This window comes from Carettochelys insculpta, chromosome 11 (genome assembly GCF_033958435.1).
Source record: "Carettochelys insculpta isolate YL-2023 chromosome 11, ASM3395843v1, whole genome shotgun sequence".
Taxonomy (NCBI): domain Eukaryota; kingdom Metazoa; phylum Chordata; order Testudines; family Carettochelyidae; genus Carettochelys; species Carettochelys insculpta.
Window position 1 is genome coordinate 26813407 of NC_134147.1, and position 8913 is coordinate 26822319.

General features: G+C 47.0%; 1 long non-coding RNA gene across 1 annotated transcript in view; it reads right to left on the reverse strand.

Annotated features, from left to right (window-relative positions):
• Positions 1 to 8002, reverse strand: part of LOC142018827 (uncharacterized) — a 33367-nt gene extending 25365 nt beyond the window's left edge. The window contains exons 1-2 of the long non-coding RNA XR_012646946.1: positions 7944 to 8002; positions 6772 to 6946 (exon numbers count right to left, since the gene is read on the reverse strand). This is a non-coding gene — a long non-coding RNA (uncharacterized LOC142018827). The remainder of the gene's footprint in view (positions 1 to 6771; positions 6947 to 7943) is intronic.
• Positions 8003 to 8913: the final 911 nt, after the last annotated feature.

Consider the following 8913-nt stretch of genomic DNA (forward strand, 5'->3'; position numbering starts at 1 on the left):
AGCCCCCAGCTCTTGATTTGAAAAAAGGGGGAGGGAAGAAGGTGTGGGGGGGAAATTGTCTTAATTAAAATTCCCCCTTTCATCCCAGTAATTACATTCAAACAGGCGACAGCAGCAGCATCGCCACTTGTCACTGTGCCAAAAAAAAAAAAAAATTGATTTGATCGCCAGGACATCGTGTCGCATAGAAAATAAATTTAAAAAAAAAAAAACTGCCAGCAATTAAAAAAGGTAATTATTTCTGGCACGCTGCAAAGAAGGGGAGAAAACAGAGGGAAAAAAAAGGAAGGAGGAGAAGGAGGACAAGGAAGGGGACCCAATGGCAGTAAAAGAACAACTAAGGATGGAAACACCTGTAAGCCAGTGGAGATCTAGAAGCTATCAGTGCTGGCTGCATTCCATATCCATTAGCTACAGGAGGCTGCTTGAGTTTCAGGAGAGGAGAATTTTAGCTCTGACAGCCGGTGAAAAGCTGATGAAAATGTACCAAAGGGGCAGTCACGGCACTGCCATTTGATAAGCGGGGGCGGGGGGACGACAGAGGAAAGGGAGAGAGAAAAAAGCCAGAAGTAAATCAGTCTAATTAATGGCTTTGCTCATTTATCGGGGGCAAATGCTAATTATTCTTTTTAATCACTTTTCTGCTGCAGTTGCTCACTCTCTCGCACTCTCTCTCTTTTTTTAATCCAGCTCTGCTTCCTGTGAGGGGCTGATGGTGGAAAAGAAATTGAAGCTTCAGGCCTATAAATAAGGAAACTACAGAGAGAGAACGAAAGACACGGAGTGAACGCGCTCCATCGAACACCATCAGATCTCTCCCTGCTGTGTGTCTCGGCAATTCAAGAGAGGAGAATATCTGCTGACTTCCCAACTCTACCCCCCCACGCTGTCCACACGCAGGGAAACAGAGTGGTGTCACCTGTAGAGGGAGATGGCAGGGGAAGTGCTCATCCCTGGACAGGGGAGGTCCAAACACTTTGTCAGAAGCAAATGGTCCTAGACAGTGTCTGAGAAAACATCCCTTCAAACTCCAGACTGCTACTGTAGTAGACCAGCTTTATGGCCGTTGTTATGCATGATCGCAGGGGTCAGCGACCCCAGAATGGGTGCTAAGAGTGGCACATGAGAATATTTTCATCAGCCCATGAGACAGGAGCTCAGGTCTGCTCCTCCCCCATGCAGCTCAGAGCTGGTTCAAAGTCATGCTGCCTGTGGGTTAACAAAAGACTAGTTAATGCTACCAACCACCACCTAAACGGTAAAGTTCTCCTTCTTCATTTATTTATTAATGAAGTTGTTGTAAGTAGGACTATTAGTGACTTTAAAAAAAGTATCACCAGCACTAGAACTGTACATGGAGGTCAAAAATTCAAATTTCAGCACTCCACCTCGGAAAGGTTGCTGACCCCTGCGCTATTGTTTGCAAGAATGAGCTTTTGTTGAAGGAAATGCTTCAGGAATGGATTTTCTTTCCAGGAAAATCCAGGGGGCGGGTTGTGGGTTATTGGTTTGTGGGGGTTTTTTTTGGTTTGTTTGTTTTTATTGGGTTTTTTGTTTTGTTTTTGCTTCTCACTTTTGTGTGGTCCCTGCCTGATTTTTCTGTGGGTCAGTGGCCCCTAAACCATAAAAGGTTCCCCACCCCTGCCTCACAGCATTATATTGCTTTCCCACTTTAGAGCCGGTTAGGCAAAGGGGCTCAATACCCAATCCTGGCTCTGTGCTGCAGTATAAGAACGTCCCCTTCTGGGCTAGTCCCTCCATCAGCAACGCAGCATTAGAAGACTTTTCCACCTCCCTGTCCTGACCTGCTGTGTAGCTTACATGGCAGACGTGGAGATGCAGAAGCTCCCAGGCAAGGAGGAAAACGCAAAGAAACAAACATACCTGGTGCTTGAGGGGGATGAAAGAACAACTAAGGGGCAATAAGATGGGACAATTCTAATTTAGAGGTACTGCTTAAAAACAATCAGAAAACCATCAGAGGTCTAAGAAAATGATGCTGTAACCCAGCACTTGCTTGGTCTGTACAGATACTGTGCTGCAGACAGTATTGCAATATCATCCAAATATGCAGAGCAGATCACGCAATGGGCTCTGTCTGAGACACAGACAGTGACCTCCAAAACTCCCCCTGAGGCTAAATGAACTGCAGTACTTTCCTCCCAAACTCGTCCAGCTTCCGGCACGCAACTTGTCTCCACTCAGGACAGAGAGGTGGGACTCCATGCTGCATTGCAACCCTTGTTCCCCATTTATCCACCTTGACAAGACTGGACTTGAGCAGAGCTGGAGGGAGAGAGGGTTAGGTTTTTCAGCCCCACTGGCAGACACAGCCAATTTCATTTCAACCGGCTGTCTCTTACACAAGCTGTGCATGTGGGCCTGTTTACAAACACACAATGTATATACATCTATAAACCATCCGCACACCACATGCAGCGAGAGGTATTTAAAAAGAAAAATGCATCTCTCCCCAGATACTGTAGGCTCCCGCAGCCTCTCATTTTATTCTGCTTTATCTATCAAAAATATATTAACCCAAAAGCCTGTTTCCATCAAAGTCTCGATTCCACCAACATTTAGAGATAAGCCTTATCTTATTACTGGTGCATTAACAACAGAAATCTAAAGGGCTGCTGCCAATCATCTGCTTTTCTCTCCCCCCCGCTGCTTCTTCTCAGAAGCTGCTTTGCAGACAGCTTGGCTGGGACCTCACAGGGATTCAGGCAGTGCCAGACAAACGCACACGCCCAAAGGCACAGAGAAGCTAAGAGCGCTTACAGGGAGTCGGGCAGTGCCAGGCAGGCATGCCCAAGGGGCAGAGCACACCTGTCTGGAACCCTACGGGCCGCACTGGGCCCACATTCTGCTAAAAGCACAAGGGCTCACAGCAGCTCATATATATGCAGACTATGCTTCAGTGATGGGCAACCTAGACTAGTGAGTGGGTCGCACGAGTGGCCCTCCTCCACAATGGGCCTCAGGAATTTGCAGGATGTGTGGATGTAGGTGTTGCAGAGCTCTGACTGGATGCAGAGGGAGCACATGGCTCTCACAGGCAATGTCGTGTGCCATCCACACACCCCGCCAGACGCACTGATGGGGTAGGGGGCAAAGAGGGCAGTTGCTCCTTGGCTCCCAGCCACTGCTACTGGGGGTCTTGGGCCCTTTAAATTGCCACCAGAGCACCATGCAGAGCACTCTAGATAGCACTAAGGCCTGGCTGTTTGCGGGGTGAGATTCTACATATCAGCCCTGCCCCTTCCGTGAGCACGGAGCCAGCCACCCTCGCTTTGTGTCTGTCACTAGTAATACTGATAGAGAAAACTACACAGACAGAAACCAGTGGAATCTGGCAGCCCTGCCTATGAACAGTGGTAAACAAAATGTCTCGCGGGCCACACACAGACCCCAGATGGGCCACAGGTTGCCCAATACTACCCTGTAGAAGTAGAGCAACAGAAGATCTCAAAGTACGTTTCAAAAAGGTAAGGATGAGGACACAGCCCCAGTAAGTGATTCATCCAAGTTCACATCACTGATCAGGATGAAAGTGGGCAATATAACCATAGCCTGCTCTTATTGCATCTATTTTCTATTAGAAGTTAAAACTCTCTCATCCAGCAACATCCGTAATCTGGCATGATTTTACTTAGCTAGATGACCACTTATCATGGGTATGACCAAGTTTCCCACGGTCCCATAAAGTTTGTTTCCAGCCACCAGTCCTGGCTCTCAGTGTTCTGTGCTGTTATTTAGCTCTAATTTACCCCAAATGTCTTCTAAGAGCCCAGTAAGCCGTGGAAGTGTCGGTTACGCTGCTAGACAATATTGACCTCCCGCAGACTGGCAAATTCTCTAGTCTGGCAGCAGTCAGGTCCCAAGGGTACTGGATTAGAGAGGTTCAATCTGTATTTCCTTTTCTGCACTAGCTATATTTCCTCTTTCCCCCTGAATCCAACCCTTTCCATGTTTTCTGTTTAAATATTAAGAGGATTCTTTTTATTCAAATAGTTGTCTAAAGTTGTGCATCATCCAAGTGTTTGGCAGGGATGTTTTGATTGAATTTTTAAAAATTAAAATATCCATGATAGTGCACAGAAAGTCCATGCTCCAGTGCCGGTGTCTTAAGAGGCGGAGCTAAGATTGTGGTGGGAATGCTTACATTTGAATTGCCTGCTTTGTTCACAATTAAATTATCCACCCTAACTTTGCAGCAATGCCACATTTACAGGTCAATTAGAAGTTTTAATTCTGCAAGTGCAAGGAGTGCTATTAGGAACCCACGGCAAAAGTAACAGACAGTTCCACAGCCCCCTGGAAAAGCTTTTATATATAAACAGAGCAAACAGCCAATCCGAAAGTGATATATCCAGGGCTTCCAGTGCATCCAGCGTGCAAGGAGTCAAAGCTATGGCCTGATGAAGCCTATATAAAAACAAACAAATGGCTTCTCATGGATAAGAGTAGACTTTGCACACAGTAGATTCTGCTAGGCACATTCCTGGAGACCTCTGCTGATGTAGTGTGAAATGGACACTATCAGGGAATGCAAGTGACAGAAGTTGACAAGCTGTTATGTAACAAGACTGTGTTGCATGACTGGACATTGTGGCATTATGATACAGAGTCACAACACTACACCAAAATGAGACAAGGCAGTCTTAACAATGATGGTCACCACTTGGCCAATCAGACATCCCAACACTGTCTCTCTGGTTTATTTCACCCTTGCCTCTTTCCTGCCCAGAATGCCAGCATGATGTCACGGATGGTTCAGGAGTTTTGGATCCTTCCCAAAACTAAAATGAAACCTGCCGCCCGATTAAATCTTTTGGAGATGCTGCCGTACCTCATTCAGCATCATTTACTGCTTGTTCTTCTCTGACATCTTGAAAAGCTCTGGTCTTCAGGCAGTGTTTTGTGTGCTTGTCTGTCACTCAGGATTCAAACGCTGCCCAGCTGATTAGCAGAGCACCCACCACTTTTTTGTTTCTACTGGTGGTGCATATTCACACCTGCCTCAGTGCATATAAAATATATTCTGCACACGGATGGAAAAGATTAGAGAGACGATTATGACGTGAAGACAATCAATGCAGGTGAGCCTGTCACCAATCTGCTAGAAATGGAACAGACAGGATACACCACTAGGCCATCTTGCCTTTCCACACCTCTGGCCAATGGAAGTTCATTCTCCATTGGGCACATTTAAATGCTTAGTGCAGTGATATCATAGCCTCGCAAGTGACCAGCATTTCTGCCCTCTCTCTCTCTTCCATAGAATGACAGAACATTGGTGGGAACCCATTGCCGAGACAGAGATAGGCAAAGCAATTACAGCCTATGTCCGATTGAAAAGGGCACCTACCCACACACACGCCTCAAAACACAACAAAATACCACCAAGCAGGGTGGATTAACATAAGGGCAAAAAGGGCAGTTGCCTCAGGGCACAAGGGGCCCTGAGGTTCCATCACTTCATTTGGTTTAAACAATTTGCTGTAATGGAACAAAAGAAATGTGTGATGTCGTTCTGATTGTAAAGTTAATTTAAGTGTAATTTCATTATGCATCATAAGTAATAGCATGAATAGATTTTAAAACAAACAATGACATTACATTAATATTTTAATATATTGACTGTGTTGTCCCAGGGCCTCACCTGTTCTTAATCCACCATGACACCCAGGGCAGCGCTGCAGCAGCCCAAATCAGCACAACCCACTACCAGCAAACAAGACAACCTAAGGTTCCACATCTTCCCACAGTCCAGCATTTGCAAATGCCCGTGAAAAGAGATGAGCTGTGCAGCATACCCTGAAGAACCTCCGACTCTGGCTGTTTTCGACCACTGCTGGGAACAAATTCCCCAGAAGAGGAGCTGCCAGAACATACCGTGGAAGCAACCCCTTCTGACGTGTGTCCCTGGGGGCTTTGGCAAAGCACCTCTGATCTCAGCTCTGACAGCAGCAGAAGAGGCGGGGAGTGCCTTTGAGTCTGTACTGCTTCATAGTGCAAACCATCTGTAAAATGAGGATAAACACTCACCCCTCTTAGGTGCTGCCACCAAGCTTAATTAAAGTCTGTAAAAACTTCAAGCAGGAGGTGCTAGAGAAAGAAAAATATTACCACCCTGGCTAGTAACACTTGGTTAACATCAGACCACTTCAGTTTAAGGTAAATTCAGTTACATTTTGACAGTAAGATCCAGCCACCAGCCGGAAGCAGAATTCAAAATAGCCTGAGTTTTATGGCTGGGGGAGAATGTAGAAATAAACTTTAGCACTTGGAAAAATAGACCATTGGGATGTGAAATTAACCAATAAAACACTATAGATGTTTGTGCATGTTGGATGTTTATTTTTCAATCAAGTGCATATTTCCGGATAACAGCAGAATGTTTGAACTGTGCACATCAAGTCTTTACTCACTGCTTATATTAATGCCAGAGCCTCGCGGAAGATAAATAGATTGAAGGAAGATGGGGAGGTATCTGAGTTCTACATCGCTTCCGCCTCATTTTTTTTTATTGGTGCCTTAAGAAACAAAATAACCTGACCTCAGCATCAGGAGAGAGAGAGACACACACACACACACAGGCAACAGAAGGTGCAGAACAGAATGATTCAGAAACAGTCCCAAAGTGCCTGGCAATGGGCACTCTTGAGACTGTGGAAGAATTAAGCCAATTTCTTATAGTCTGAAAATGACAAGCACACAAAGTAACTGAAGCTGTTCAGGGCAAAAGGGAGATGATGAGCCACTTACCTGCCAGGCACTACGCAGCATGTGCGCCAGAGAATCCAAAGGGGATTGCTGGGCTGCCAAATCCTTCCGAATGTTGACATCACTGGACTTCTTCACCTTTCAAGACACCTTGGAAAACTGAAGCCACTGTGCTGTGTGGTAGCCCAGGGCCAAGCACGTCATGCAGGGAAAGAGGCTGACAAGCAGAAAGGTGGATGCAAGCAGTAAACATTCGACGGACAGTCAAGCACAAAGCACCCATACATAACATCTCATCCTCTGGCCCTTCCTTGAGATTCTTGGCCAGGACTCTAGAAACACCAAGAGAAAGACAAGTCTCCAGAGAATCCTTTTAAAATGTTCAGTCCTTTCCCAGCCTGCAAAGCACCCCCTGCAGTTGCAGACAGGATTTGGGAGTAGTCAGGTCTTTTGCTTTGGGTTATATTTCTCCATACAACTCACTCCTAAAGCCACAGGTCCTCCCACTGAAGAGACCCTCAACTACTGCTCAATGTGGAAGCCTCTGGCAGTGTATTATCCAGAGATCGGGGGCACAAGGCAACACCGTAACAGAAGTGCTATGAACAATGAAACTGGGGCTTAGGCTACAACCCAGCAGCATATCTTGTGGCTTCCTCCTCCTCCTCTGTTCCACATGCAATTGTCAATGAAAGAAGAATAGAAACATCCCCATGCGAAGGGAGCAGGTGCTTGTGAAAAGACTGGGCACTATCTATTACCATCCTCACTCGGCCTGCTCCCCTTTCTGTGCACCCCACACAGGGACACCCCGGTTATTTAGATCTCTGTACCAATTCCGGCAGTGTGATGCCCTATGGATTTAGACTGGGATTTCCAAAAGTGCTCAGCATTGCCCAAGTTCTGTTTGATTAAAGTCAGTGATAAAGCTCTCATCAACTTCCGTGGAAGCAAAGTTAGGCTGAACGCTTGTGAAAAACCCATGCTAAAGATGTTACCTCCTAAAAGTAGGACATTTAATTGGGGGCCAGTGGTCAACTCCATGCGTGTCAAATATTTTAAAGCATCTCTCCTGAACCACTTGCAAGAGATTCAGAGACAGTGCAATCTGTTGTAGGAATGAGCTCCAAAACTGCAGATATTACACCGCACTGTCCGGCCCTCAGCTGTCACACTCAATCCACAGTCCTGATTGCTACTGGGAGATCACTCACCATGACTGGAAATGCCACTGGAGGAACCAAGAAGCAGGAGGGCGCTGGTTTTGAAGGAGACAGCTTCAATTTGAAGACAAAGTACCTTGGCAAATCAGACCCATAAGACAGATATATGAATTTTAAACTCACAAGACTCTTCATTCATTCTATTGAAGGATGGACCTTAGCCCATCAGAATCAACATATTTATCATTTGGACAGTCTGAATATTTGCCAGCAAACTGCCCCTAAACCTAGATTCTTAGAGGCTGAAAAACATTTGAAAGGCCACTTGCCCTGGATTTATAATATTAATAAAAAATGCCTCGGGTTTGCTTCTGCACTCTGATATCACAAGTTCTTAATGAACTTCAGCCGGTACCCCACAGACATGCAAACATGACCATAGTCCCTGCTGCTGGAGCATTATTTCCTAGCACAAGTTTTGGTGTGGGTGGGAGCTCAGGACAGAAGGAGGGAAGGGAGCAATAATGAGGGCAGGGGGCTGGGAAACCAGGGTAGCAGGGAACTTATCAGGGTGGCGCTGCTCTGGCAGCAGCTCCTCTGGTGAGGGGGTGGGGCTGCATTCCCTGGATGGTAGCTCCTACTGGGGAGGGGGCGAGGATGCACGGGCCATCCCCAGTGAGACTACAGGGGCTGGCCCCAGCTTGCAGGCTGGCCTGGCTGAGGACAGGGGGATCAAGGCTCTGGGGACTGGCTCTGACCTGCAGGTGACCCAGAAAGGGGGGAAGTGAGGCTCTGGGGGCTGGTTCTGACCTCCAGGCTAATCCCCCCCACACTAACCTCTCTAGGAGGGGGTGAGGCTCTGGGGGTGTTCCTGATCTGTAGCTGCCCCCCGTTCCTTCAGCTGTCCTCTCCAGTCTGCAGCCTGTCTGGGGGGAGAGGAAGTGAGGCTCTGGTCTCCAGCTCCTCCCCCAGCCCTGCAGCTGGTTGGTGGGGGCAAGGCTCTAGGGCAGGGGCAGGGCTT